The sequence below is a fragment of the Callithrix jacchus genome, chromosome 3, assembly GCF_049354715.1.
Source record: "Callithrix jacchus isolate 240 chromosome 3, calJac240_pri, whole genome shotgun sequence".
NCBI lineage: Eukaryota > Metazoa > Chordata > Mammalia > Primates > Cebidae > Callithrix > Callithrix jacchus.
This window is the reverse complement of record NC_133504.1, coordinates 161,028,226-161,054,474: the sequence shown is the minus strand read 5'-3', so window position 1 is coordinate 161,054,474 and position 26,249 is coordinate 161,028,226. Positions and strand designations below refer to the sequence as shown.

Genomic DNA, 26,249 nt, shown 5'->3' with positions numbered 1-26,249 from the left:
CAAAGTACAACCATGAGATCAGTTTGGTAAGTGGCAGCTGCTTCATAAATCCTGTTGAATTCGTTGGTAAATGAATGAATAGATGTCCAACTTGTCAAGGTGAATAGCAGGAAGAGTTGCTTGCTATAGCTCAATAGTTCAACTTCGTTAAGTAATAACAGTGTAAAGTAGAATTTGAATTTAGTTTTAGTTTATCCATAAGGATAACCAACTGTAACCTCTACCTGAAAGTACTGTGTTACTACCTTTTATCACCACTAAATGTTTGCTTAGAAATTCTTTCATAGCAATAGTGATAAGAATATAGTATTCTGAAATGCGTCAATAAACTAAACTAGTCTGGGCCTATTTAAAATGTTAGTTTACTTCGAGAAAGACAAGATGACCTAAGATGTCATTCTTAATGAGATCAATTTTATAAGAAACTATGCAATTTATCCACTCCTCAAATTTTTACAAAGTCAATTTACCTCTTAATGTTCATGTATGTTCAAGCCTTGCAAAATGGAATAAGAATAGTTTCTCATCTCTTATATCTTGCCTCTTGTCTAATCAAAGCATTTTCTAATTCAAATTGTATTAAGTGGTGCACATCAGATGAGTTCATCTAGTCACTGAATGAGAAAAGCATCCCACTGAGGGCTGAGCTAAGGAATCACTTAAAGCTTTTAACTATCAAGCTGTTTCAACCTATTTATTTTCCATGACATCAATTATCATTTTCACAGGATTGGTTTCTCAATAGTTTCTTTTCCTGGTGAGGTGACATAAAAAGGAAAAAAAAAGCCATCTTCTTACTCGATTACATAAATCTCAATACCAAACCCCTATCATATCCCCAATCATTCTATTTAAATTCACTCATAAGTAATATTGTAAAATAGAGTGTTCTATTGTGCAAAAGAGAATGTTAAAGTTTTGCTTGCTTTATAAAAAAAATGCTGGGGCTTTTATAGCTATATTTAAACAAAGAAATTCATCATACTAATGTAATAATTGTTTGCTCACCATTGTTCATGTGATGATTAGAGAACAAATTTTAGAATCTGTTTCTGCTTATTTCCTTGCAATTGGGCCATTTCTTGGATTTTTTCAAATTGATTTGTATAGCATTCAAAAAACAGCCTAAGACAATTGACTATTTATTATGTTTTATTGAAAACAGAAACTACATTAAAGAATAATCAAATCTAATTTAAAATTGGAATCTGAAGTTCACAAACATTATGCCACAATTTTTGTCCAGATATCCACAATTCAATGTCATGTACCTTGTGTTAGAAACTTTTGCATTATATTTAAAAGGAAATAAAGAAATCAGATTTTGATTCTGGCCAAACTTAAAATTCCCATCATTTTTTAATGGCAAATCAACCCTGCCAATCACAATAACCACAGTAACGGTCTCAGGAATTTTTTTTCATGCTATATGATATTGGTCTTTAAAAACTGGTTATTTTCTCTTGAGAATCTGGAATTTTGATAATGAGACTAAAAGACAGATTTTATGTAGAACTAGGGCTGAGACATATAAATGTATGATAATCAGTCATTCGTCATGAAGATCAGGAGGCAGAGAGTTATGCTTCCAGAGCAATAAATAAAGGTGATACTTGGAAAGAAACACAAGCTAAACAAAAGAGCTCTATAACAAATATGTCCATGTACCCACTGAACCTAAAATACTATTTAAAAAGAAAAAAAATAATGCAATGAGATATGACAAGATATCACCCCACATCTGTTAGGATAACTATTATCAAAAAGACAAAAGATAGCAAATGCTGACAAGGATGTGGAGCAAAAGGAATTCTTGCACAAGGTTGGTGAGAATGTAAATTGGTACAGCCATTAGGGAAAACAGTAGAGAAACCTCAAAAAATTAAAAATAGAGCTACCATATGATCCAGCAATCCCACTTTTCAGCATATATCTAAAATAATTGAAATCAGGATCTTGAAGAGATAGCTGAACTCCCAAGTTCATTGTAGCATTATTCATAATGGCCAAGATATGAAAACAGCCTGTATGTCTATTGACAAATTGATAGAAAAACAAAACAAAAAACAAAAAACAAAAACAAAAAAACCCTGTAGTATGAAAATAAGATAAACCGATAAGAAAAAAAAAAAACCCTGTAGTGTGTATACACAATGGAATATTACTCAGCTTGAAAAAAGAAGAAAATCCTGCCATATGTGACTTCATGAATAAACCTAGAGGACATTATTCTAAGTGAAATAAGCTAGTTGCAAAGAAAAGATAATCAATACTTCCAGTAACATGACTATTTAAAATAGTCAAACTTATGGAAGCAGATGGTAAAATGGAGATTACAGGGACAAGGGCAAGGGAAAAAATAAGGGTTTATGTTAAATTGGTATAAATTTTCAGTTATGCAAGGTGAATAACTTCTAGAAATCTCCTATACAAGATGGTGCCTATGGTTGACAATACTGTATTATGTACTCTAAAAATAATCCTAAGAGGTAGATCTCATGGTAAATGTTCTTACCTCAATAAAAGTTTCATAAGGAAACTTTTAGAAGTAATAGATATTTATTACTTTGATTGTAGTGATGATTTTATTTTATATGCATATGTCTAAACTCATCAAATTGTTTACATTAAAATGTGCAGGAGTGTGTGTCTGTGTGTGTCTGGGTGGGTGGGTGTATATAACTTACCATAAAGCCACAGTAACAAAGACAGTGCGTTATTGGTATGAGCACAGAAATACAGAACAAAAGAACAGAATAAAATACCTTCATAAATAAATGGAAAAAAAAAAGAGCTGGTCTGGTGTGGTGGCCCATGCCTGCAATCCCAGCACTTTGAGAGGCCGAGGTGGGTGAATCACCTAAAGCCAAGAGTTCGAGACCAGCCTGACCAACATGGAGAAACCCCATCTCTACTAAAAATACAAAATTAGCCAGGCGTAATGGTGCATGCCTATAATCCCAGCCACTTGGGAGCCTGAGGAGGGAGAATTGCTTGAACCCAGGAGGCAGAGTTTGGGGTGAGCCCAGTTCATGTCGTTGCACTCCAGCCTGGCAACAAGAGTGAAATTTTTTTTTTTTTAAAAAAAGGCCCCAATATTTTGTGACTACCAAGAATAATTTAGAGGCCTTATCAACATAGCTATCTAACTTCTACAGGGGAAGGACTGCTATAGAACTTCCAGGTTTGTATGCCTACAGCACAGCAACAGATCACTGACAGTGGTTGCAGCAGATAGAGCTGAATCATCGCAAGGCAAAGCACCGAACAAGGAGGAAACAGGAGAAATTCTCAAACCATAAATGTATTACGTCCAGGGGTTTGAGTAAGAGACTTTAGGGGGATTTGTGGAGGGCAAGGGGCTGGAAAACTTGGGGTCATCTATTGGTCAGGATAAAAAGGATGAAATCATCAGGATGTGGTAATTGCATTCCTCCACGAGTCAGCTTCTTACTGGGTGCTCCAGACCAGTTGGTTTCTGCTGATATGCACAGCCTAAAGGAAAAGCTCAAACAGAAGCTTATCATCTCACAATATCTTAGGTTTTATCTGTAGAACAGAAAAATAATAAACAGTCTTGGACAAACGCCATGTTATCGTAATTCTGCCATAGTAAGTAGCAACCAGCTATAAGATAGTGGGCCAAAGGGCAAAATAGTTTAATTGATTGCTACTGTAAGCCTAGTTGCATTTTATTTTTTCCTTAATTGATTTGTAAAATTTCCATGGGAATAGTTGAGGATCACTGGTTAAAATGTTAAAATGCAAACACTATCTGTGTGCTTGTGTGCTGTGTGTGTGTGTGTGTGTATTTGTGATTCATTGACAGACTGACTATTCACATATGATAGATGCTAACAACTTGATAAGAAAGCAAAGTTGCCACTAGTCCCAGTGGCTCATGCCTGTAATCCCAGTACTTTGGGAGGCTGAGGTGAGCAGATATCCTGAGGTCTGGAGTTTAATACCAGCCTAGCTAACATGGAGAAATGCCTTCTCTACTAAAAACACTGAATTAGTTGAGTGTGGTGGGGTATGCATGTAATCCCAGCTACTAGGGAGGCTGGGGCAGGAGAATCCCTTAAACCTGGGAGGCAGAGGCTATGGTGAGCTGAGATTGCGTTATTGCACTCCAGTCTGGGCAACAAGAGTGAAACTCTGTCTCAAAAAAAAAAATTGCTATCTTCAAGAAATTACAGATAAAAAGGAAAAATAGATAATACATATATTATTATGTCACATTATGATGGGGACATTTATAAGTGAGATTATAATAATGTGTAAGAAGCACATAACTTACCGATTCACATTGGGAGGTCATAAGAGAAATTTGGATCAAGAAGAAGATAAATCATTTTATTTTTAGGACTTTAAAGATAAAGAAAATTAAGTCAGCAACTTAAAATAGGGAATTTGTATGTAGTTTGTTTAGTGTGATGTGATCATATTCAATATTCCCATCTAGAGACCCAGATAGTTGTTCATTAATTCCTCATCACTAAAAAAAAAAAAAAAAAAAAAAAAAAAAAAACAAGCAAACAAATAAAGAACAACCCTAGAAAGACTATTCTTTCTCTTTTGTCTTGGCAACTTTGTTGAAAATCATTTGATCATATATTTGAGGATTTATTTCTGGGATCTCTCTTTAATTCTATTGGTCTATAGATTTGTCTCTGATGCCAGTACCATACTGTTTTTAATATGGTGGCTTAGTTCTGAAATTAAGAAGTGTGAAATCTCCATCTTTGTTCTGTTTTTACAACATGGTTTTGCTATTGGGATCCCTTGAGATTCTATATGAATTTTAGGATGAGTTTGTCTATTTCTGCAAAAGCAAATATTGGTGGGAAAACTAAATATCTTCAAGCAAATGAATGAAGTTGGACTTTTCCTAATATCATGTACAAAAATTAACTTAAAAATGGATTTATAATCTAAATATGAGGACTTATTATAAAACTTTAGAAGAAAATATAAGACAAAAGATTCATAGCACTGTATTTAACAATGGTTTTTTGGATATAGCACTAAAAGCATAGACAACAAATGAAAAAATAGGTAAATCGGATATCATCAAAATTTGTCATTTTTAATGCATCAAATGCCATTATCAAGAGTGAAAAAACGCATCTCACAAAATGGAAGAAAAATATTTTTTTAAATCACATATCTTATAAGGGATTAATAACTAGTATTATATATATTTTAAAAACTTCTACAATTCAACATGAAAAAATATTCAACCCTTTAAAAATGAGCAAAAGACTTGAATAGACATTTTTTAAGACAATATTTGCTAACAGCTAACATGGACTTAAAAGATATTCAACATTACTATTTATTAGGGAAATATAAAACAAAACCATAATGAGATCCCACTTTGCACCAATTAGCATGGCTATTACAAAATAAAAACAGTTAAAGAATAAGAACTGTTTTTGAGTATGTGGAGGAATTAGAATTCTTGTACGTTGCTAGTGGGAAGGTAAAATCGTGTAGTCACTATGGAAAACATTAAAGCTGTTCCTCAAAAAATCAAACATAGATGTACCATATTACCCAGCAATTTCACTTCTGGGCATATACTCCAAAGAACTGAAAGCAAAGGTCAAACAGATATTTGTACACCAGTGTTCAAAGCAGCATTATTTACAATAGCCAAAAGATACAAACAACACAAATGTCTATCAGTAGATAAGAAAAACATGGTATATGCATAGTGGAACATTACTCAGTCTTAAAAAGGAACTGAATTCTGATACACACTGAAATATGGAAGAAACTTGGTGGCATTACGCTAAGTAAACTAAGCAAGACAGAAAAATACAAATGTTGTATGATTTCATTTACATGAGGTAACCTGAAATAGTGAAATTCAGAGACAGAAAGTACAATAGTAGTTACAAAGGGTTGGGAAGGGGAATTATTGGTTAATGAATACAAAGTTTCAGTTTGAGATAATAAAAAAAAATTCTGGAGATAGATAATGGCAATGGATGATAAAATGAAGATACAACAATGTGAATGTACTTAATGTCACTGAACAATATGTTTTAAAAATGTCAAAATGGGCCAGGAGCAGTGACTCATGTCTATAATCCCAGCACTTTGGGAGGTTGAGGTGGGTGGATCACAGGTCAGGATTTCTAGACCAGGCTGACCAACATGATGAAAGCGCATCTCTACTAAAAACACAAAAATTGGCTGGGCGTGGTGATGCACGCCTATAATCCCAGCCTCAGGAGGCTGAGGCAAGAGAATATCTTTAACCCAGGAGACAGATGTTGCAGTGAGCCAGGATTGTGCCTGGTGTCTGAGAGGTGTTTTGTGGGGCTTGTCCTGCTACATACCTAGGAAAGTAAAAGTGGTCTTTAAGGGCTGCCCTCACTACATTGCTACAAAAAAAAAAAACAAAAAACAAAATTAACAACTCTTGGGTAGGTGCACAGACATCTTGCAAATTAAAAGAAAACACATTTTCAGGCCCTTCGTGGATTTTTTTCCAGCAGTAAACATGAAGAGTGTTATTTAGGACCACTTACACTTGACAAATACTTTATACCTAAAAGCCTGATCTTTGTCAAGACTTTTTTTCTTTGCGTTTAAGCAAAGTTTCACTACTATTCAAAATCCACTTGAATATATATTTTAAAAAGCCATTGTTCCATGATTTTGCTGAGTGAATATTTAATAGTACTGAAAGAGAAGAAAATATATTTGAATTACACAACTTCACAAAGTAATGTCCCAGTGTAGACTGAAATAATTTGTAGCAAAATGTGTTGTCGCTAACTTCAAATAGTTTTACATTGTAGAAATATATGAGTCACAAATTTAAATAAATAATCTTTAAAAGTCCATATCATAATAGTGATCAATCTATAAAATGTATAGCCAAATTAATATCATGTTAGTACAAGGAAATCAAGATGATAACCGGCATTTGGAATAAGAAATGTGTAAAGACTGCATAATTTTGATTTCAGAGAACATGACTTATGTTCCATTGTCCAGTCTTTACTACTTCTATGTGGTGTTTTCAGTATAGCCTCGTTGGGTTTCTTTCAGTACATTTAACATACTTTCTCCATTGTGATTTATAGAAGTAAATCAAGAATGTTTATGTTTGTTTGCTTTTCAGAGGAAACAAAGTAATGTAACATTTTTTCTAAATTCCTTAAAAATGAAATGTGTAATTATAATTTTATGACTATTGCCTAAAAAATTAAATGTATGTGCTGCAAGAATTACTTTAATTACTTAATGTTGACTAAACATTCTATTAGGAGAATTGTTTATTTGGTCTTGCATATTTTCAAGTGATGTGTCTATCATTGTTTCAGTGTTTTAAGTGTAAAATGTATTGTTTGTTCTTATGGCCACTATTTTTTTTCCATAAAAATTTTAATGCTTATCTCTGGAGGAAAGGCTCTAAATCGGTTGATTAAAACATAAAATTAATCTAAAACACTGAAATCCGATTTTATTTATTGTAGAATGTGTGAATCTATCTACCTAATATATAGACAAGACAACCTGCAAGTATGATAGTTTGCTCAAGCAGTGAAATGGAAGTACGGTGATGCATATTTGACATCCGAGTCAGTGATCTAATGACTCATAGTTTGCTTTCCATTATGTAGTATCATCAAATGGTGTGATTTAGTTATTGATTGAATTACGTCATATTAAAGAGGAGTACAGTAACCACGATGAAAAACCAATAGCGATGTTCCGGAATAAGTACTTTGTAAAATTTATAAATATTATCCACAACAATGAAGACATTCAAACCACAAAGACATAATTAAAAGTTGTAATATGTGTGAAAAAAAGGATGATTTACTGTCTTACTGGGAGTTGTGTAAATCCAGTCACAATGTTGACTATAAATATGCCCACAAATAACACAGAGGCAATAGCAATTTTATTTAATTAAACAAAATGTATGAATGGATTTTACTGTGAAGGACAGCAGCATGACTTCAGTGCCTGATGACTGATACTCTTTTTACAACAGGGTGGAAATCTTGATGAATTTATGTAAAAATTAACATTTAGCCTAGATTTATTTTTTAAGGCAGATTATTTTGCCTTATGAGTTTTAATGATGACTAGAGAAGTGATATTTGCATGAAAATCCACCTAATATTCAGTTAAAGAGAACATTTGAGATTTAAAAGACTATGCAGTTTTGATGCAATATTGAAGACAATTTTAGAAATTTTAGTATGAGAAAACTTCTTCACCTAATTTTCTAGCAATCAATGAGCAGAACTGGCAGGAACTACAGATTATGTATTTCTATTCTAAATTGAAGTGAATGTAAAGGCAAATTTGAAAAAAAAAGTTTATGGTTTTGTGTTTGTATATTTATTTGTTTTTAATTAGGAATATGTGAAATATTTTTCTATGATACTGAGAATATCGGAAAAGATTACTTCTATAATTATAATAGTGGTAACAAAGGAATGCCATACAAAACCTCCAATATCTTTAACAGTCATGAATTCACAGGCATAGCATCATCATATTTTATATACAAAATAATCTTTTTCTAGAAAAAATAATGTTTTGGATAAGATAATAAGATTATTAAGCTTATAAATGCATTTATATTATGAAATATTCAATTATTTCAAGAAAATGTCAGGAAACACATAGGGACCATTTTAAGAATAAAAAGACCACTCTTTTACTCAATATCAAAGTTAAAAGGTAATAAAATGACTTTGAAGGCTTAACAATTTCATTTCTCCCAGGGTCTAAAGATTCCAGTGTACCACCTTCTAGTTAATTAATTCTTGCTTAGGAAATGTATAATCTTGCTTAGTTTTGTAAAAACCTCAGTAAAAGCTAACTGTTATACTTTCTATTGTTATTTTATTATTTTTACATAGTTTTATTGTTCATAGATTCCTTGCATATAATTCTAAGCTTTGAATAGGCAATTATATTTATTTTATCATCTTGATTGTTTTGCAACTCATGTTGCATTTTTGCTCTCTGTAAATAGATATTTTGACTATAACATTTTTGTTTTCCTTAAAAATTGATTTTAAGACTTTTTCATGACCTTTAGTAGAACTGGGTTCCTTTGAGATGACATCTGCCAGACACCTGAATGTACTTTGCAAGATGTCCAATCCCAAATTTTTTTACTTCTTGACTTTATGGAAATAGTGAATTTTGGCTACAAAACTGCATTATAAGAAATGTATGAATACAAATTCTATGTTATGTTTTTTACATGTCTGTTGATTACTCTTCTTTGAATTGACAATCCAACTGACAGCAAGTTACAAAGGAACTAATATTCCATGTGGTACCCAAGGAGTATATTTTACATTCCTGCTTACATTCAGAGTTCTGGCTTAGGTTTTGAGTGTTCCTTTGATACTCTACTGTGGATGGTCTGTGATTGGGCCTTGTCTCTTCTCTGTGGTGCTTTAAATAATTAACTCCAAGTTCACAGGGTTTAGGAGACCTCAGATAAAACCTGGCTGAAAGAAAACACTTTTATTCCCTGACTTTTATTCTCCACTCAGGTCTCTGACCTGAAATCATCTGAAATTCTTATTATACAACTAATGATTTTTAGGTACTATATTTTATATTTTATCCATAACTATTAGTTTTCTCAGTACAGGGGATAATTCAAGTGCTATCCTGTCATATTAGCAGAAATAGCTGTTCAGATAATTGTTTGTCTGTTTTAAGACATAATGTTTAAAATGACTTATTATTTGATTATTCCCTACCAGCAAATTATTTTCTTTATTCATTATAGAATTTAAAGCTATTATTATTAGTGAGCGCAACTGCAACCATATTTAAATACTAAAATAAATGCTGACAAAATATTCTCCAGAGTTAATAGAATCCAAGAGTATATAAGGAATTCACCATACATCAGTCTGCCGTGTTAAAACATGAAAACACCCAGCCTTGGCGTGTACAATGCCTCTCGGGTTAGTCTGCCATTTAATCTTGATCCATAGGAAGAACTAAATCTTTGATGCATATTTTCTTTCCCTAACCAAATAATTTCTGCTATTCCTAAATAATCATAATTATCTTATAGTACTTTTTAATTTACTAGAGAGAAAGAATAGGAAAAAACTTTTTGATTCAAAGCCTAAGCTATTTGCCATGTAGCAAGTCATCGAAGCTTAGGTAGAAGACTATAGATACTATCATTTCTCACAGTATTATAAAAAAAAATAATATTTTAAAATAACACGTTTTACTCTCATTAATATTTTTGAGTATTTAATTATGTAATTTATATTTGGGAAGCACTGTTGATTCTGAAAATTTGAAAACCTTCCTCTGAAAAAATATGTACGTTCTTTTTCTGGGTGGGTGATTCATGATGTGAGTAAACACCTATGTGTTTATGTGTTCAGTCTTATACGCCAGGACGCATCTTTAAAATGGTGACTTTTGATCCATTAATTTAATTTTTAGACTAAATTCAACTTTCCCTATACATATACCTGAAATACATAATAAATTGTATTGGTCTATATAGTAAAAATGTGTATCTTAGGTATTTAAAATCAGGATTAACTGAATGCATCAGGAGGCTTCATAAATCATCACAAAAGATGCTTCTTCATCAACAGTATTTTTTTAAAGTCTTGACTTCTAGGAAGCTGACTGGTTCAGGGGTTTATTAGTCTGCTAATAATGTCAGAACAATTTTTCACATTCACTTAGTGTGGAAGCTATTCAGAAAAGATGCTTGCTGGGATTTGAACATAATGGCTTTTTCTAATTCACTCCCATGCTTGCCACCCACATATTTTCTTTCTGTTATTTCAGAGATGAAATTAGAGCCATAGTCAAGCGTTTATAATTAAAGCGACATTGTTACTGTGTTTATATTATACCCAAAACAATGATCCAAGATTAGCTGAAGGACAAGGCACAATATGTTAGAAAACAAGCAAACACACACACACAGCTAAACTAGCACCTAAGGTTAGCAGCATATAATAAGTGGAAAAATTCCTACTTGGTGATGGGAGAATCCACTACAACCAAATGTGAAAATGAAAGGTGATGGTGACAGAAGTTAATTTTGTTCATATTATGAGCATTTATGGCAGACACATTACCAGGCAAGATCACAGAATGGCAAAAATTGAAAGCACAAAAGACTTATTAAGTCCATCAGGCTCATCTCACACTCAGCAAAAGCTTGTTTAGAGTAAGAATGATGGATAGCTCTTACTCTGCTCTAGTTTGAAATATTCTGAAAAGCAAAACATTTGCTCTTTCTAATTTCAATTCAGTACAGTCCCAGGCTAACACAAACACATAAAATGTGTGTATCTGGAGCTCCACAAAAATTTGTTCATCAAACATAGCCAATTCTGCCTTTGTTGTTCTTTGGATAGCTTTCCTCACTGTCAAAATGGCCTCCCTGTAGTTTCTACAACATTTTCTCCAATTATTCTAGTTCATAACAGAGGCCATGAAGCATTTCCTCATCGCTACAATTTTAATTTTTTATTTAAAAAATTATACTTTTTATTTGGAATTAATGTTGGACTTACAAAGCAGTTGCAAAAATAATAAAGATACCTCCCTTATATTTCTTTTCCATTTTCTCCAATGTTAATATCTTAACCATAGCACAATTGTCAAAACTACAAAATTAATATTGCTATAATATTTTCATTTGTTTATTTATTATGCTTTACCTGTGCAGCTGGTGCAGGATTGTTACATATCAATGTGGGGATTATAACAGGAGAAATACCTAATGCAGATGATGGGGGGATGGATACAGTACCTAATGTTATCCCTCCCTAATCCCCCCACCCCCTGCTATCCCTCCCCTAGCTCTCCCACCTCCCAACAGGCCCCAGGGTGTGATATTTCCCTCCCTTTGTCCATGTGTTCTCATTGTGCAACACCCACCTATAAGTGAGAACATGTGATGTTTGGTTTACTGTTCTTGTGCTGGTTTGCTGAGAATGATGGTTTCCAGCTTCATCCATGTCCCTGCAAAGGGCTAATATCCGTAATCTACAAAGAACTTCAACAAATTTACAAGAAAAAACAACCCCATCAAAAAGTGGGTGAATGATATGAACAAACACTTTTCAAAAGAAGATATTTATGTAGCCAACAAACATAAAATAATGCTCATCGTTACTGGTCATTAGAGAAACACAAATCAAAGAAACACACTGAAATACTATCTCACATCAGTTAGAACGGAGATCATTAAAAAATCTGGGACAACAGATGCTGGAGAGGATGTGAAGATATAGGAACGCTTTTACACTGCTGTTGGGAGTGTAAATTATTTCATCCATTGTGGAAGGCAGTGTGGCGATTCCTCAAGGACCTAGAAATAGAAATTTCACTTGACCCAGCAATCCCACTACTGGGCATGTATCCAAAGAATTATAAATCGTATAAAGACACATGCACATGTATGTTCACTGCAGCACTGCTTACAATAGCAAAGACTTGGAACCAACTCGAATGCCCATCAATGATAGACTGGATAAATAAATGTGGCACATATACACCATGGAATACATGCAGCCATACAATATTATTTTAAAAACTAAATAGTTTATTCAAATGCCGTCACTTTTTCACTATTGTCCTCATGTTGAATACCTGTAATTAGTTATGTGAGACTGGATTTCATGAAAGTAAGTATGGTTAGAGATATTTGTTTTGGAGTCATGATATAGAGTAATTAAAGCCATGATTTTGGAGGAGATCACCTAAAAGTGAATGCAAAGTACTGACCACTAAAGTCATCTATCACTTTGAAACTCGGAAGATGAGATTTTATCAAGTAGACTGAATGGGTCTATCCGGTAAATTCTGAAGTAAACCAAGTAATTAGAATGTCACTGAGGACAAATGAAAAAAGGTGTGTGTGGCTGTGTGTGTGCACACGCATGTACGTGTGTGTATCGGGTATAGAGAAAAACATTGATGATGCAAGAATAAAAATTATTTTCTAATTGTGAGAAAGAGTCCTTGTGTATAAAATACAGGATTTGTTATTGTGTTTACAAAACATAGCTGAGCACGGTGGCTTGTGCCTGTAATCCCAGCACTTTGGGAGGCCAAGGTGAGTGGATCATTTGAGATCAGGAGTTTGAGACCAGTCTGGCCAACGTGGTGAAACCCTGCCTCTACTAAAAATACAAAAATTAGCCAGGTGTGGTGGTGGGCACCTATAGTCCCACCTCCTCGGGAGACTGAAGCAGGAGAATCACTTGAACCTAGGAGGCATAGGTTGCAGTGAGCTGAGATCACACCATTGCACTCTAGCCTGGGTGACAGAGTCAGACTGCATCTCAAAAAAAAAAAAGAAAGAAAGAAAGAAAGGAAAAGCAGTGGAATGTTCAATCATTTGGCTAGAAGAAAATCTATGTTTATGGATACAGGCCTAGGTAGGATGGTGGGCAATAGAAAAATGTCTAGAAATTGTCTTCCTTTTAGTTTTAAAATAAAAACACAAGATTATCAGATGAAAGCGAGGACTTGGGAAATGGTTCCAAAATAAGGGTCATGTAACATAAGCAGTTTTAAGGATCAGAGGCTCAACACATCAAATGTTATTTCTTACCAATAAGTTGTCCTACAGTAGTTTTCTTTAAGCTGATCTATTGGGTGGATCTCTTCCAAATGGCTTTTAGATTTAGCCTCTGTCCAAAATGTGTCTTTGTAGACTTCAACATGGAGCTTGTCCAGGTTGCAGGAAAGATCAAAAGGGAAAATGTTAACAAGAAACAAAAGTTCTTAATCCACAAGTGAGTCATAGTCTGTACTCACATTTCATTATCTAGAACAGGTCACTTGTCTCCACCTAACTGTGACAAGGCCAAGAAATATAGTTCAGTTCTATAACCAGGAGACAGAAATCACTTTCATTGGGTACATAGTTCATTTCTGCTACTGTAGTGTTCAAGGTCTGAGGAGAAAAAAGGATGCAACATGTTAACTTAAGTCATTAGGAAAATAGAAATTAGTAGATATAGGGAAGTTGCTGAGGAGTACAAAAGTCTCTGTTGAGGTTGATAATTTTAAAGTGGTAGCATTTAATCTGGTTTGATATTCGTTCTTAAAGTGGTGATCATGCTTTAAAGTTAGAGTAGTCAGTAATGTGACTACTGTGGTAATGTTTCTGCCTGTGGGAAACAGGAAATGAGTTGGATTTAACCATATTAGGGTTTTGCTTAGAAGGATCGAGAGAGAAGCAAGAGAGTTGAGGGAATAAGCAAATGGGTAATTATAAAAGGAATTATAGCATCCAAAACTAATAGGGAACAATGTAAGGACAAAATCTCTGTGACTCTGAAAAGATTGTAGGGTCAACAGATTTACGGTCTCAGAGATATTTAAAGCAAAACAAAAATCAAAAATTATTGCAGTCAGGGACCAAAGGGAATGAGGTAGAAACACAGTTGTGTGTTAATGAAGTGCATGTAATGGGTGTAACAATGAGAGGTGAGTTAAAGGAGAAGAGCATCAGAGAGGAAGGTATTGAAAGTGTTCCCTACAGGAATATCAAAATAACAATTAATATGACAGGAGAAATACAGGGCGTGGCAACAATTCAGGGGCTAAAATCTTCCATTTTTGACAAGGATAGCATGGGAGACTGAACTGCCATATGATTTTCAGAGGAACTGAATGGTTTATAGAGAGGATTGTCTGAATGTAACTCAGAAGGGTGAAGAAGATATTTGCCTCTAGGCGAAGCAGTATGTTTGAAAGGAGAAACAACCACCACTGGATGACTGCATGGAAAAGCATGGTAGTAATTTTGTTTAAAATAAGATGATGAATCAACAATGGAAATAAGAAATTTTGTTGATGAAATAGAATGGATTTCACAAAGTTTTTTTTTTTTGAGATGGAGTCTTGCTCTGTCACCCAGGGCTGGAGTGCAACCTCTACCTCCCAGGTTCAAGCTATTCTTCTGCCTCAGTTTCCCAAGTAGCTGAGACTCCAGGCATGTGCCAACATGCCCAGCTAATTTTTGTATTTTAAGTAGAGATGGAGTTTCACCATGTTGGCCAGGCTGATCTCAAACTCTTGACCTCATGATCCACCCTCCTCGGCCTCCCAAAGGGCCAGGATTACAGGTGTGAGCCACTGCGCCCAGCTTCACAAAGATTCTTGATTGTACAGAGGTGTGATATTGGGTCAGATAAGGCGATTTACAATTTTATTCCAGAATGAGAGTCTTGTTGAGGAGGGATAACATTTAGGAAAGTAATTAATTTCAGCAGCTCTGAACAGTTGTTATTTTATCTGTTTTCCCAGCTATCCCTTGAGCACAATCCCTTTGGATACATGGGGGTTTAATCTCATAAATACACACACACACACACACACACACACTCTCTCACAAAAGTAATATAACATGGTATGTAAATCATATGTAGCATAAATACATTTGAGAGGCCAGAACATAAACCAATAAAAATTTCAAATGCGTTATAAAGGCCAAAATGTTTTAATAAACAAAGAGAAAATTTATATAAGCATCAGAGTCTATATAAACTTCAGAGGTTTTTTGTGTTGTTTTTTTTCCAATGGTCTTGTCCTGAAGGAAGAAAAATGATTATCTAAATCAATTGACTCTTTTTTTCATAATTCTAATAAATCAGTAGTTATAAATACTTGAGAATGCTCAGTGATATAGAACTTTAGAAACTATAATATTAATCTTATTAAATTTACTATCAAGGCTCCAAAGAGAACCAGCGATGTTTTTAATAAATGAAGGTATAGTATCATGTACAAAGACTGCATACCACAGATTTAATTAATGTTTATGCTAATTGGTCTTTACTAGTGGGATATTAAATATTGTATGATAATTAGATAAAAATAATAGTAAAATATAAATACTTCATTAAGATTATTGATATTTAAATCATGCAGTACTTACAGAATGGTGCTGTGGGCTTTACTGATAGTAATCATGGCCAGGTCATCATTCCCAGCTATAGCTGGTTGTGCTAAATGCTTGTTTTGAAAATGTAAATTTGTTCCAACTTGTGTGACATAGTCAGAACTGTTTGAGCAAAATACAGCTTTTGCATTTGCTTATGTGCAAACTCCTCCTGGAAAACATGAGGTACGCACATAAATCTGTACCTAGATGAATGAGTCCAAGCGGGAATTAAGCAAACTGCATACACTTCAAAAGTCTGCTAGTTACTTCCATTCATGGTACACATTAGAACTTGGAATGGTCTGAATGTTAGTACCCGTCCAAACCTCATATAATGAAATCCTAACCCCCAAGGCAATCAGATTAGAATTTAGGGACTTTGGAAAATTTATGAGGGCAAGGGCCGTCAGGCTGGAATGACTGGCTTTATAAAAAAAAGCCCCTGAAAAACCCTCACCCCTTCCACCGTAGAGAACACTGCAAGTGCTATTTGTGAAACAGAAAGTGAGCTCTCACTAGATACTGAATCAGCTGAAACCTCAATCTTGGACTTCCTAGACTCTAGAACTGTGATAAATACATTTCTGTTGTTTATAAGCCACCCAGTTTATGGCATTTTGTTATAGCAGCCCAAAAGGACTAGGACAGTCCTATTGTAGATAACCCTCTTTCCACCCCCCCACAAGATGCTATTATTCTGACCCACACCTCTGCAAGTTAACCTTAGCTCCAATTCAAGGTAAAATGCCATTGCTTTAATAGTATTTATACGTTTCTTAACCATAAAATTATATTATTATTTTTAATAGTACCTACATTTTTTATTATTTATCAGATGTCACTGATAAAATTTTTGAGTGCATGTTTTCCTAACCTCATTTTTTCCATAAGCCCTGTGGTTTGTATTTTATAATTTTAAATAGTGCAGTAATTTTAATGAAGAACTAATTATACTGGAAAGTTCCACTTTTCAGCCTCCTTTCAGTAATGTTATTATGTAACATATTTTGGCTAATGGGCTATGGACAGAAGTAACATCTAACTTCTAGGACAAAGTATAAGATCACAGGCCCACAACCTTCCAATTGTCTCTGATCTTGCTTTGTCAGAGTGGGAGGATGAGTGCTCCAGATGGTGCAGCTGTAGGAGGGTGGAACCCCTGTCAACTAGATCATTGCATCTCTGCATGAAAGACACTTCCTTTTAAAAATGTTTGAGAACATAATCAGATTTCATATGAAAGAAAAATAAACATTTATATTGTTAAACCACTGAAATTGTGAAATTGTCTCCTACTGAAGCATAACATAGCATGCTGACTTGTATAGGAGGGAAACCCATAATCCATGAGTTTGGGGTTTGAGTGTTTCAACACACACCAGTGTGTGGATTTTTAATAGTCATCTGTATTAATGTTACTTTGAATGATACACGGAGCTGTGTATGCAAAATGTTCTGCTGTTTTTACTAAATACATCACAGTAAATATTGTGACCCCTCATCACTCCCTGCCCTCACTCCATCCACCTTTTTACCCTTACAGCCATAGAATGAAAGTCAGGTCATCTGTCTTATGTGAACAGTTCAATACCTCATATGTGAAGGATGAGAAAGAAATGATTTTACTTTGCTTATGAAAATGAATGCAGTTGTTCCTTTTTTCTCTGAAAGAGCCTACTCCTTACTCTGGCTCTTTGGTGAACGAACAAAATCTCTTCAGGAGCAAGACAGCCCTTTTGTTCTTCTTCTAATGCATATCAATATCTCTAACTTTCTTGGTTTAATTTAGACCCTTGAAATGAAAGTACCAAGAAGGTTAACCAGTCCAGTCTTCTTGGCACTTGGGGGCTAAAGAATTGTCATCCTAGAGATAAGAGAAGATTTATTATTTTGGTGGGGGGGTAAGAACACTTAACCATACAAATGGCTACAGATATAATTCTCATGCTATATGAAAAGTCTAAGGTGATAGATTTCCAGCCACATCTATCAATGAAGCAGAGAAGAAAGCTCCATTTTTGTAACCAGATTAAAAAATTACCACAATTAATTTAAAATTAATCAGATTGAATCTTACATATGCTTTGACAAAGTTGACAATTATGTTCTTACTGAGATAGGATTTGATAATTTTGTACTCCTGATAAAAGCAAACACTATATAATCAAACACTATAAATGTCTGTTTAAAAATTTTCCAAGAATAACTTCTTGTTTCTGACAATATTAGTAGTAGCTGATACTGTCCAAATGCTGACTTTTGGCTACATACTATTTTATGTGCTTTTTTTTAATTAACTTAGTTATTTCCAAGAATCCAATAAGGTGTATACTAAAAACAGTACCATTTAATCTGTAATACAACTAAAATAAAGATAAATTTGTCCAAGTACACACATTTAGCAAAATATGTAGTTACAATCTGATCCTATGTCAAAATCTGATTCCGTTCTCTTAATTATACTCTACTACTCTGATGCAGTATGTCCCAGTGTTTCTTCCTGTTGCTCATTCAACCCAAGAGGTTTTATTGAAAGGAGATGGAAGTTAATGGATCAGTTGAATTAACAATAATTTTGAGAGTGATGAAGGCAACTAATATATAAAGTTACAGTATTTCCAATAACAAACTGAATGAACGGGTCAAAGAGCAAAATGGATACAGCTAAATCAGAAATCAGAAATGGATAAAGAGAAAATTGCTATAGCTTAAATTCATGTTTCCCTCCAAAATTCATGTATCAGAAATTAAGTCCCAGGTAATGGTATTAGGAGGTGGAGCTCTTTGGGAAGCATCTAAGTCATTAGGCATCTGCCTTCATGGTGGATCAGTGATCTTTTAAAAGAGGTTGAAGGAAGTTCACTGATGCCTTTTTCTCTTCAGCCTTCACAGTGTGAGAACATAGAGTCTTCATATTTTGCCCTATGAGGATGCAGCAAAAGGCACCGTTTTGGAAGCAGAGAGCAGTCTCTACCAGACACAATCTGCCAACACCTTGATCTTGGATTTCCAGGCTCCAGAACTGTGAGAAATAGATTTTATTGCCTACGAATTACCCAGTGTGGGTTTTTTGTTATAGCGTCATGAATGGACTAAGATGAAATATAAACATGAGGTAAGGAGATACAAAGGATAGAAATAAAGGATTTCTCTATATGTAAAACAACTTGAAGGAAAAAAGAGAAATAAAACATATATATGCAAAAAAATAATGACAAAGAATTGTCATAAAAAAGAAAACTGTGAGACTTCCTATTTTAAAAACTAATGTAATGCTAAGTGGTGTGCATAAGAAAGAATTTAGAGCTGAAAACAATATAGCCAAATTTAAAAAAATCAAAGACAAGGATGAAATTGTAAAATCTGCCCAAGAGTAAGAATTAAAAAATAAAATCAATTAGAAAATATTCTTGGTATAAACATTGAATATAAAAAGACAATAAGGCCGTATTTCCAAAATGTCAAAGGAAAATAACTTTAAGCCTGAAATTTCATATCTATTAAAATTGTAATTAAAATATGAAGACAAAATGCGTATGTTAAGAGTCATATTAACATTTGAAATTCAACCAAAACTGTTTTTGAAAATGCACTTAAAAATATCCTAACAAGGAAGGATAATTCAGGGTATTATAAGATACCCATGAGGGTAATTGAGAATTAAGTTAAACAAAGTTGCTTTTATATGAAAAAGGAGGCACAAAGAAAGCATGTGAATATTAAAGATAGGTTCTATGTGATAAAAACACAATGGGTTCGGACTTGTATTTGTCAGTAGTGGGCTGCTATAACAATATATTATAGACTGGGTGGCTTAAACAGTAAACACTTCATTGCTCTCAGTTCTGGGGGCTGGGAAGGCCACAGTCAAAGTGCCAGCTGATTCAGTATCTGGTGAAGGCCCTCTCTCTGGTTTGCAGGTGGCCACCTTCTTGCCATATCTTTGCATGGCAGAGAGAGGGCTATGGTCTTTCTCTCTTCTTAGATGGACACAAATCCCATCCATGGTGACTGCACCCTCATGACTGCATCCAAATCTAATTACTTACTTCCTAAAGGCCCTATCCCTAAGTACCATTATACTTGGGATTAGGGTTTCAAGGGATTAATTTTGGGAGGACACAGACATTTAGAATATAGTAGGGTTGGGGGAAGAACAAAGAGGTAAAAATGTGATAACAGGATGTGCTTATGGAAAAAACACGAAATTAAGACTTAAACAATTTGGAAAATTAGAATTAAATATATATATATATATAAAATCAGATATTTGATGTCAATTTAAGTATCACTACCTCAAGAATAAAATTTGAATATATAGATTTGAAACAAGCAAAGGAAAAACTAAGACACAAAAATAAATTATAACAATACTTTAAATAATAATGATAGAAAGCATGACATCAGATGGCTGACATAACTGACAAAAATATTCCATCATATAAAGGTAAATGTTTTAAACTCATTGTTAAAAAGGAGAGATGCGGAGCTCAGCTATATCAAACAAAATCTGGTCCTCTGATCTCGAGAAGAGATACAATTAAAAGTAAACTTAGAAGATACAGCTAAACACTATCTACAAGTGTTTGAACCAAAAATATGAACAGGATATATCACTTAAATATAATACAAAATAAGGCTGTGGTAGAATTTTTAAATCAGAAAATCTAGAACATTAAAAAATTCTCATAATAGTCAAAGAGAGATACTACCATTGATAGGAAAAAATAAGTCAAGAAGATAAATTACTATGAAAACATATACACCTAATAAAATAAAACATCCTCAATATATATCAAGTAACTACTGATTCATCAAGCTGTAGTTACAAATGGTAACATAACACTCTCAGTAGTGGGCATATAAAGTAGACAAAAACAAGCATATGAAGATTGAATAATAAGAATAATAATCTTGAGGTACCTTTTTTCTACCTTTATGTCTGTGTGTGTACCTTCTTTTCCGATGAGAAATAATTATGGCTTAGATTTCTTGACAAGTAAAATTACTCCTAAGCAAAGATCATGTAATGTCTGTCTTATAAATAGGGAAATTCTAATGATGTATTACCTGCAAGATACTAAGAAACAGTAGCAATACTTTTACTCTCCAAGCAATCTGATCAGTCAAAATGGAGGAAATGGAACAAGACCTTTGGAATTAGGCTCACCTGTGAGATATTTTCCAAAGATAAAGGAATGTATTATGTGTCTTAGGACAATCAAAATAACAAGAAAGAAAGGCAACATACTTCTGAATGATACAGAGCTACTGCTGATGGAAGAATTAAATATTTAATATATTTGGCTCCGAAATTTCCAAGTATTAGCATTAACTTTACTACAATCTTTCAACTCATTTCACTCAAAAGCATTAACTTTATTAGAATGTCTCAATTCTCTCAAAAGACCGATAAGAATAACAGTCACAGGCTTATAAATATGTATCCCAAAGAATTTATGTATATTGCATCACTCCACAAAAAAGTAACGAAGTATTTTTATTCTGAAAATGTTGCTTGGCTCCTGTAGTTTAAAAAAATCTAGTATTGGTTATATGCATGGTGATGGGATCCATGTTTTTTCCTTACTTTTGACTTCTTTTTGACTTGGCTCCAGTTAACCTTCGCAACTTGTTCAATGAGAAACTTCAGTGAACCGTGTCACCATACACAATTAATGGTTGAATGGTCTATAATAAATGAAAATGCCACCACAGCTTAGCAATTAGCTTATGGATTGTCTCCAACCACTTAGAAACTCTTCCATCTGCAGCATTAAAACATGCTGAGTGATTTAAATATACTTAAAGTGAGCAGCAATATTCAATTACTCGTGGGTTCATTGTGTGGAATTGTCATCATTATGATTAATAGCCCTTATAAAAAAACAATTAATTTAGTATCTTGTTGCTAGGTCAACTATAAAAGCTAATTCCCTTAAGAGAAAATTAGTTTATCAGTACATACCCTTTTATAATGTTTCGATCTAAAACATTAATGTGATGGCTTTTTAAAAAAAGTTGTAGAAATTTAGTATGACAAATATGTCTCTATTACTGACCTAGAGGCAGAAGGATTACTTATGTTTCATACTAAAAGAATATAGTGACAGGGAAGGAGAAATAAATGCTTCAATTTACTCTGAAATCAGGTATATCTCATACTTCAAACCTATCTTTGGGAACTCAATTATTCACATTGAAGAGAGAAATTGCAGCTAGACAAAGGCATTTGACTTCTCAGAGAAGAGTTCAAGTACCCAAGAGATATGTTTCATTTCAAACCCAGTAGCACAAAACAAATAACTATCTCATCTGATGAAACCACTGAGTTAAAAAGAAAACAAGAAGCAAGGCAAAACAGCCTTTTCTTAGCAAATGTTTTCTACAGGGATATAAAAGAACTGTTTTTGACTTAGTCATAATACCCTAGGTGAGGTGAGAGAAAACACCACTCTGTTCTTTTGAAAATCAGCTTCTAGGCAAAGGCATGGTGGCTCATGTCTGTAATCCCAGCACTTTGGGAGGCTGAGGCAGGTGGATCTCCTGAGGTCCAGAGTTCGAGACCAGCCTGACCAACAAGGTGAAACCCCATCTCTACTAAAAATAGAAACATCAGCTGGGTGTGGTGGTGGGCACCTGTAGTTCCAGCTTACTCGGGGGACTGAAGCAGGAGGATCACTTGAACCCTGGAGGAGGAGGTTGCAGTGAGCTGAGATCAAGCCACTATACTGCAGCCTGGGCAACGGAGCAAGACTCCATCTCAAAAAAAAGAAAAAGAAAAAGAAAAAGAAAATCACCTCTGCTCATATTTACATTTTGCCCTGTAGGATATAAGGTTTAATATCATTCTGCTCTATGAAGCCCTTGAAATCAAGAGGTAAGTTGGGTGGTGATGATTTTAAGGTGATAGTATTTGAACAAGAGAGTTATACCTTCTTTCATTCTTAAAATGACTATTTAGATATGTTAATCACTTTCTTATTTTCCTTTCCCAAGATTATTGTCTAATCAATTAATCATTTCTATAATAGTTTCCATTATAACCAGTGTTTTCTCAATTAATCAAATTCTTTATCTGACCCTACACAAAAGTTTCTTACATGATAAATTATTACTCTGAGTTTGTCATATGTCTTGATAATAAATAAATTTAAAAACTGTATAAACTATAAAACTGGAGTGAAACCTGAAAGATATTCAACTTAGGTTTTATTCATTACATAAATTACTGCTCAATATCAATACTGAAAAATTTTGTGGTCATAGTTTCAAATGACAATTTATTGTCTGCCTTATTCTGATTGAACAATCTATTGATGAGACTTTCTTTTTCATGCACCAACATCACCTTATACATATTTTTATTTTATTTATTCATAGGGAGTGATAACTATGAATAATTTGTCATTCCATTATGAGCCCTTAAGAATAATGACTGTATTTTACTCTTTATATTACCAATATTTAGTCCAGTAGATGGTTTTAAAATATGTGTTGAATTAATAAATGAAGCAATAATTCACTCAGTTAATATTGTCTTAATTAATTTAGGCTGCTGTAACAAAATACTCCAAACTGGTTAGCTTATAAACAACAGAAATTTATTCTTCACACATCTGGAGGCTCAAAGTCCAAGACCATGTACTAGTTGGTCTGGTGAGGGCCTATTTTCTGGTATCTTCGTAAGTGGAAATTTCCAGTTCTATCCTCACATGGTAAAAGGGGCAAAGCCATTCTCTGGGACCCTGTATTTACTTATTTTTAAATAAAGTCACTAGTTTCATTTTTGAAGGCTTTACTTTTATGAAATAACCACCTCCCAAAGGTCCCACCTCCTAATGCAATCATCTTAATGGGAGACATCAAAATTCAGACCATAGACGATAGAGTAATTAATTTTATTCAGCAAATTTATTGAGAATGTACTGAACAAAGTAATTGTTCTAAGACATGCATACATAATGATAGGTAAAATAGCATTGTACAATACCACTGTCCAATAATACTTTTGACTGGTAATATTGAGGTATCCATATATCCATATGGGTATAACATAAGACTCACAAACCACATGGCCCACTCTTAGGCCAATTAGTCTGGTCAACATCCAAGAACAGATCCTTAGCAATTTGCAAGTGAATGAAAATTAACCAGAGAGAGCTTCAATTAAGTTTACAGAGATTTAAAAACTACAGGGAAAAAGACCAAAAAAAAAAAAAAAAAAAAAAAAAAACCACTACTACTCTCTCTAATTTATATAGCAGGTTATGGCTTATAAATATATTTGGGAATTATTTTGACTCAGAAGAACATTATAAAATAGGCTTGACTTTGTTATAACCATTTTACAGTCAAGGAAATAAATTCACAAAAAATTAGGTGACTTTACAAGATAGTATGGAAATCTGAGCCAAGAAAATTCTACAGCCTTGTTTCCCAAAGTGTGGTCCTTAGATCAGTAGTATATACCTTGCTGAAAATGCAAAATTTTAAGCCCCAGACCTGAATCAAAATCTGTCTTTAAACGTGTTTTCGAGAAGGGTCACGTGGTATCTGGCCGGGGAAATGGTGGCTTCAAGAGAGAGCGGGACTTCCGGCAGCGGAGGCAGCACAGAGGAAGCATTTATGACCTTCTACAGTGAGGTGAAACAAATAGAAAAGAGAGACTTGGTTCTAACATCCAAAAATCAGATTGAAAGACTGACCCATCCTGGTTTCTCTTACTTCAATTTGAACCCATTTGAGGTTCTTCAGATAGATCCTGAAGTTACAGATGAAGATAAAAAAGAGGTTTCGGCAGTTATCCATATTGGTGCATCCTGACAAAAATCAAGATGATGCTGACAGAGCACAAAAGGCTTTTGAAGCTGTGGACAAAGCTTACAAGTTGCTACTGGATCAGGAGCAAAAGAAGAGGGCCCTGGATGTAATTCAGGCAGGAAAAGAATACGTGGAACACATTGTGAAAGAGCGAAAAAAACAATCAAAGAAGGAAGGAAAACCTAGGATTGTAGAGGAGGATGATCCTGAGCTGTTCAAACAAGCTTTATATAAACAGACAATGAAACTCTTTGCCGAGCTGGAAATTAAAAGGAAAGAGAGAGAAGCCAAAGAGATGCATGAAAGGAAACGACAAAGGGAGGAAGAGATCGAAGCTCAAGAAAAAGCCAAACGAGAAAGAGAGTGACAGGAAAACTTTGAGGAAAGTAGAGATGGTCGTGTAGACAGCTGGCGAAATTTCCAAGCCAATACAAAGGGGAAGAAAGAGAAGAAAAATCGGACCTTCCTGAGACCACGGAAAGTAAAAATGGAGCAGCGTGAGTGACCGCCCAGGGTCACAGGCACAGAACCTTCCCCCTGCTGTTTCCCTCCTTGCTTCGAAGGACCCATTCTTTCCTCCCACTTCCACCCCAACATAGAGTAGTATTTGCTTTTTAGACCATTTTGTTTTCAATACAATTTAATATCGATCAGAGTAATTCTTTTGTACATTGCAATGAGGGGCTTGGTTTAAAGAGAAGACCTTCCGCTCTCCCTGCCCCTAGAACCACCAGGATTGGAAGGTGCCACCACTGGTGCTGCCTTCTCTTCCCACAGCCTGTAACTTAATGTTTTGTATTTCACTGAATTGTGATGATTAGAAACTTCGTGGATAGTTTGTGGAAATCATACAATTAAACATATTGCTTAAAATGGTGTTGCTGTGACTGCAGAGACAGGCCTGGGGCACCTTAGGAGGCCCCTTCGCTTCAGTTGCTTGATTTTGGGTGTGCTCCCTTTGAAGGCCCAGATGAGACAGGGAACACTTGAGAGCACTCAAAGCAGGCACCTGCTGCCCTGGTGCCCTGTGGCGTTTGGCATGTGCCCTCCCAATCATGCATGGCATGAGGCCCACGCCACCCAAACCTTTCACTTTCCAAAGAGCTAGCCGTCCTCCACCCAGTACTACAGTGTCATAGCCTGTCTGCATTTGTTAGTGGTAATATTCTTTATGTATAATAAATTTGTATACCCCCCAAAAAAAATAAATAAAATAAAATAAATGTGTTTTCAAGCAATTCATAGGCATACGTAATACAACGTTTGAGAAACACCAGTCTACTTTTCTCTACACGATAGCATACCTACTATAAAAATAACAAATTTAGGCATTGTTTTAAAATGCTATAGCCTGCTTAGAATAGCAGAGGCCGGGGGCGGTCGCTCAAGCCTGTAATCCCAGCACTTTGGGAGGCCGAGGCGGGTGGATCACGAGGTCAAGAGATCGAGACCATCCTGGTCAATATGGGGAAAC

At 34.5% G+C, this 26,249-nt stretch overlaps 1 long non-coding RNA gene and 1 pseudogene across 1 annotated transcript; one reads left to right on the top strand and one right to left on the bottom strand.

Moving 5' to 3' along the window:
• Nucleotides 1-11,880: 11,880 nt before the first annotated feature.
• LOC144581968 (uncharacterized) lies at nt 11,881-19,220 on the bottom strand. Its single transcript, XR_013533486.1, has 3 exons — nt 15,947-19,220; nt 13,613-15,598; nt 11,881-12,364 (listed from the first exon to the last, which is right to left on the bottom strand). It is a non-coding gene; the product is annotated as an uncharacterized LOC144581968 (long non-coding RNA).
• Nucleotides 19,221-24,517: 5,297 nt separating this feature from the next.
• LOC100396991 (dnaJ homolog subfamily C member 8 pseudogene) lies at nt 24,518-25,572 on the top strand (annotated as a pseudogene).
• The last annotated feature ends 677 nt before the right edge of the window (nt 25,573-26,249 follow it).